This window comes from Budorcas taxicolor, chromosome 2 (genome assembly GCF_023091745.1).
Source record: "Budorcas taxicolor isolate Tak-1 chromosome 2, Takin1.1, whole genome shotgun sequence".
NCBI classification, from domain to species: domain Eukaryota; kingdom Metazoa; phylum Chordata; class Mammalia; order Artiodactyla; family Bovidae; genus Budorcas; species Budorcas taxicolor.
Genome location: NC_068911.1, coordinates 176,620,788 through 176,626,787, shown reverse-complemented (window position 1 = coordinate 176,626,787; position 6,000 = coordinate 176,620,788).

Sequence of the window (6,000 nt, the reverse complement as noted above, 5' to 3'; positions counted from 1 at the left end):
ACCATCTCACCCTCTGTCGTCCCCTTCTCCTCCTGCCCTCAACCATTCCCAGCACCAGGATCTTTTCAAATGAGTCAGTTCTTTGCGTCAGGTGGCCAAAGTATTGGAGTTTCAGCTTCAGCATCAGTCCTTCCAATGAACATTCAGGACTGATTTCCTTTAGGATGGACTGGTTGGATCTCTTTGCAGTCCAAGGGACTCTCAAGAGTCTTCTCCAACACCACAGTTCAAAAGTATCAGTTCTTCAGTGCTCAGCCTTCTTTATGGTCCAATTCTCACATCCATATATGACTGCTGGGAAAAAAAACCCCATAGCTCTGACTAGACGGACATTTGTTGGCAAAGTGACGTCTCTGCTTTTTAATGTGCTGTCTAGGTTTGTCACACCTGTTCTTCCAAGGAACAAGCACATTTTAATTTCTTTTTTTTTTTTAATGTCTCTTGAGAGAATGGCAAAAGGGTGGAAATACAGTAATCAGCCAGACCCAACATCTTTAAACCCCTTCAGCTCCCCCTCTGGCCAGCTCAGCCCCTCAGAAGAAGGTGCCAGGCTGCTACTCGGGGAAGGAAGCACATAGTTTTCTCGATGGAGACCACACCATGATTTCTGGAACCTTCCTTCCCCAAGGGAGGGAAGGATTCGCTGACTGGCTTGGGGATGATGAACCCTTGAAGGACTGGTGAACAAAGAGCCCTCGGCCCCCTTTGCCAGGCCCAGCCAGCTTGTCTCGAGGTCCCCGCGAAGGAACGGAGAGAGGGGCCCCCTCTCCCCTGCCCCCCACTGACGGCGTAAACCAGCAGATGATGGAAGACAGTGTTCACGTGGGTGCTTCCGCTTTCATTCTTGACAAACTTAGAGTCCATACAGTCCTGCACAGAACATTGGAGCTGGGAGGGAGCTTGACAGAAAAAAGCCTTCAGTAAGTCCTGGTGGGGTTCAGACTGTAAAGAATCGGCCTGCAACGTGGGAGACCTGGGTTCAACCCCTGGGTCAGGAAGATCCCCTGGAGAAGGGAAAGGCTACCCACTCCAGTATTCTTGCCTGGAGAATCCCATGGACAGAAGAGCCTGGCGGGCTACAGTCCATGGGTCACAAAGAGTCAGACACAGCTGAGCGATTAACACAAATTCAGCAAGTCCCTTCCCTTCTCAGAGTTTGTTTTGTCCACCTACACGGGGGCGACTAAACTCCCTTACTGGAAACCAAGGTGGTCCAGTCACCCTAGAGCAGCGAGGGAAATCGGCCCAGGGCTTTGGCGCGTGGAGTCAGACAGCTAAGGCTTCCGTCAAGTTGGGCACCCTCCTGGGGCAGTCATAAAGACCACCAGGCTCTTAGTGGCCAGAAAGCCTAAGACGGCTTTTATCAAAACACACGTAGCGGAGTGGTGCCTCTAGGTATGAATCTTAACCACGTAGGATCTTTCTTTCCTGTGGGTAAGTTTGCCTATGTTCTCTGAGATGCACCTTTAGGCTGCATTGTATTAATGACGTCTCCAGCCCCCTCAGAGAGCTCTAAATATCCCCTGTAGCCAGGAATACACGTATATGTGTGTCCTCGGTAATAAGAGATACTGTATCCTGTGTGCCAAAGGACGCTCATTAAATGTTTGCTGGCTTGAGATTTTATTTTTTTAATTGATTTTGCAGTTTCTGGCTGTGTGATGTCAGGCAAGTTTCTTAACCTCTCTGAATTCAGTTTTCTCACCTGTGAGATGAGAATAAAACAATATATCTGCCTGCAGGGTCCTTTTGAGGATTAAATAAAATTATGCACACCAGGTGCTTAGCTCTGCATCCATCACAGATAAAGATCTCAGAAAACGTCGATACTGATCGGTAGCGATGATGGTGGTGGTGTCGGCAGTGGCCGTGGGGATGGCAGTGTGATCATGATGGAAAACATCGTGGTGACGGTGGTGATGGTGGTGGCAGTGATCAAGACGATACGATGGTGATGCCGGCCTCGCCTAGGTCAGCTCAGGCGAGCCCAGAACCAGCTCCCCCGCCGGCCCCCAAGTCCAGCCGGTACTTGGCAAGTAGGCACTTGGAGCACGGACAAGGCCTTTCGGCCTCAAGCACTGCCACTGAGGCGGAAGCAGAAAGCATCCACCCACAGTCAATAGGAGGCTGTGATGTTTCGTATGGCATGTTCTGCCAACAAAAGGTGAATGTAATAATTTTGAAAAGGATATTTGTGCACTTGAGCGGCTGCACATCCACTTAATACAGTGCTCGGCAGGGAAGGTGAGACACGTGGGCAATGAGAAATCTGCATCCATTACGCCCAGAGGACGGCCGCTGCATGCGGGGATCAGGGGCTGGGTTCCATTTGTCTGGGAAAAGGCTGACTACAAAATCAAGCCCAGACCTTTGCTGAGCTCCTCCTGTGTGTAGGCTGGACTTTGTGAAGGGTACAACTGAGCATGAAATCCAACCGTTACCTTAAAAAGCCAGCTGCAGGGAAGGGAGGCAAGACATATAGAAAAAAGACATTAGCCTATGTCCATTCGTTCAGCAAATGTCCACTGAACACCTATCATGTATCAGGGCTATCATAGATCCTGGGAATACTGGGGCGGGGTTGGGGAGTGAAGGGCTCTGTCCTTCAAGAAGTTCCCAGCCTGGTGGAGAAGACAGATAAGTAAATAAATACAAAAAGTGGACCCTGAGCCATTCAATAACCATCACTCACTGGGGCTCATACAAGCTCACACCGGGCCTCCCACTGGGATAAAGGTCTTATTTTCATCTCAATTATCTTACCATGAGTCTATGAAGTCAGGCCCATTATGATGCCCATTTTATACAGGAGCAGACTGGGACCCCCAAGAGCTTACGTCACAGAGCTCCTAAGTGGAAGAGTCAGGGTTTGAACCTGACTTGTGCTTTTAGGCACAAGAAGGACAGTGGCAACCCGCTCCAGTACTCTTGCCTGGAGAATCCCATGGACGGAGGAGCCTGGTGGGCCGCAGTCCAAGGGGTCGCAAAGAGTTGGACACGACTGAGCGATTTCTTTTGTATGTGTGTGTGCTTTTAGGCACCCCCCTGATGCAGGAGAAGGAGGATCTCAACTCTGCTGGGAGGATCAGGGAGGGTTCAGAGGAGATCCCTGAGCTGGGTCACAAAGCGGGAGGAAGAGTGCCAGGAGCTGATGTGGTCGGCAGGGCGTGGGCAGAACCAGACATTCTGAAAGGGGTCACAGCTGGACCATGACTGGAGATGAGAAAGCACGGGCACTCCCTGGGGACAGCGAGCAGAGCAGGGGTGCCTGAGTAGAAAGCTCCTGCAGGTGAAGGGGGAGCAAGACCACGAATGGAGGGGAGCCCCAGACAGACTACTGGGCTGAGAGCAGGCCCATCAGGAAACTGAAGCTGCCAGCAACGAGGCTCTAGGCTCCTGCCAGGCAGCGCTTGAGTGAAGGGTGACTCCTTGCACTCCTGGCACCTGGTCCAGACCTCTCCTGGGCTCTGGATTAAGCTTCCACTTTCAGATACCGATGCGGCAGAAAGAACACGAGCCTGGGTTAGAATTCCAGCTCCAATCCATACTCTCTGAGCAATTTGGGGCAAGTTGTCTAGCCTCGCTGAGCCTCAGTTTCCTCACCTGTAAAATGGGCTCATTAATACCTACCTCACTTTTATGAGAATAGTGTGATACTACTAAAAGGGAAAAAAAACTAACATAAAGTCTGGCGTGCAGCAGATGTTCCTATATGATAGATCCTTTGTTCCTTTCCCTTCCTTTCCTCTTCCTTGCTTTCTGGCGGAAACCACGTAACCTCGGTTTTCTGAGACTGTCCTTATTTCAAATATACTGTCTCCTCACCCCCACAAGCCATCAAAAGATCCCCCAAATTGTAAAGCTTCTCCATCTACATCATGTCCTTCAGAATGCACACTGGTCCTGGAACCAGCCTGAATTCCTTTGCAGGTGCCGACTTGGGATTCAGAAGATCCCATCCCTACATAGGGAAGATGCACGTTTAATACACATGATGGGGGAAGGTGCTTATCACATTCCCCAGTGCTCTGCCCACCCTAGGATTAGAAATTAGCCCAAAGAAATGCTCTCATTGGAAAAGATCCTGATGCTAGGAAAGACTGAAGGCAAATTAGAAGGGGGTGGCAGAGAATGAGATGGTTAGATAACATCACTGACTTAATGTACATGACTTTGAACAGACTCCTGGAGATAGTGGAGGACAGAGGAGCCTGGCATGCTCCACGGGGTCGCAAAGAGTCGGATGTGACTTAACAATTGAACAGCAACAACAACTGATCTAAAGGGGTTTCCCAAATGGCTCAGTGGTAAAACACCCACGTGCAATGCCGGAGACTCAGGTTCCATCTCTGGGTTGGGAAGATCCCCTAGAGAAGAAAATGGCAACCCACTCCAGTATTCTTGCCTGAGAAATCCCATGGACAGAGGAGCCTGGCTGGCTACAGTCCAGGGTGTCTCGAAAGAGTCAGACATGACTTAGAAAAGACAGACGAGGTTGGTTGCTTCTGGAAGGTGCCAGATGCAGAGGGGCTCCTGAGGGTCTGTCCTCCTGGGGCTGGGGGCTGGGAGGGCACAGCACCCCCTATCCACCTCTTCCCTGAGCTCTAGGCCCTCTGCCCATCTGCCACTAGGAGGCCTCAAAGGCAATGCAAACTCGATGTGATGATGACTCAATCCTGCTCTTCATCCCCAGACGTGGGCTTCTCCCAGCCCCATGTTTACCTCTTTAGTCAACGGCTCAAAGGCTGTTTAGAACTCTAGAGGTTGCTGTCAACACCCCTCTCACCCCGGTCCCCCACACGCCATCCATCGCCACGCCTTGTCCAGGGTACCACCTGCGCATCTCACAGCTTCATCCCCTTCCTTCCATCCCCACCTTCATGACCTAACTCCAGTTCCTCTTACCTGGACAATCCCACAGCCTCCTGACCAGCGTTCCTGCTCTCACACCACCCATTCTTCACAGTCCAGGCCACCTTTGTAAAATGCAAGCCTGACTGTGCCACTGCCTTGCTTAATGGCTTAATGGTATTGCTCTTCATTGCTTTAAAAACAACCTTTTCTAGATGAGAAGTGAAGTGAAGTGAAGTGAAGTCACTCAGTCCTGTCTGACTCTTTGCCACCCAATGGACTGTAGCCCACCAGGCTTCTCCATCCATGGAATTTTCCAGGCAAGAGTACTGGAGTGGGTTGCCATTTCCTTCTTCAGAGGATCTTCCCGACCCAGGGATCGAACCCAGGTCTTCTGCATTGTCAGCAAGACACTCCACCGTCTGAGCCACCAGGGATGAGGGGAACTGATGATTAGGGAGTTTGGGATGGACATACAGACACTGCTATATTTAAAATGGATAACCAACAAAGACTTAGTGTATAGCTCAGGGAACTCTGCTCAATGGTATGTGGAAGCCTGGATGGAGAGGAGTTTGATGGAGAATGGATACATGGATATGGCTGAGTCCCTCCGCTGTTCGCCTGAAACTGTCACAACATTGTCTAGTTAATCAGCTGTGAAAGCTAAAGTGTTAGTCACTCAGTTGTGTCTGACTCTCTGCAACCCCGTGGACTGTAGGCTCCTCTGTCCAGGAAGTCTCCAGGCCAGAATACTGGAGCAGTTAGCCATTCCCTTCTCCAGGAGATCTTCCCCACCCAGAGACTGACCCTGGGTCCCCTGCGTTGCAGGCAGACTCTTCACCATCTGAGCCACCAGGGAAGTATCGGCTATACCTCAATACAAAATAAAAAGTTTAAAAGGCCCAAAAAAAAAAAAAAGGAACCTTCCCTAAAAGATTAGAAAGGCCCTCTGGGGCTGGCCCCACCCTTCCGTCGGTTTTCATTCCACACCCCCCTCACTGAGACACAGCGCCTTCCTCTCCCTTCTGTAGCCACTCCGCTTCTTCCCACCACAGGGCCTTGGCATATGCTTTTTCTTCTCCCTGGAAGGTTCTTCTAACACCTTTACATAAATAACACTTAACAGCTCAGCCGAAGGATACCTCA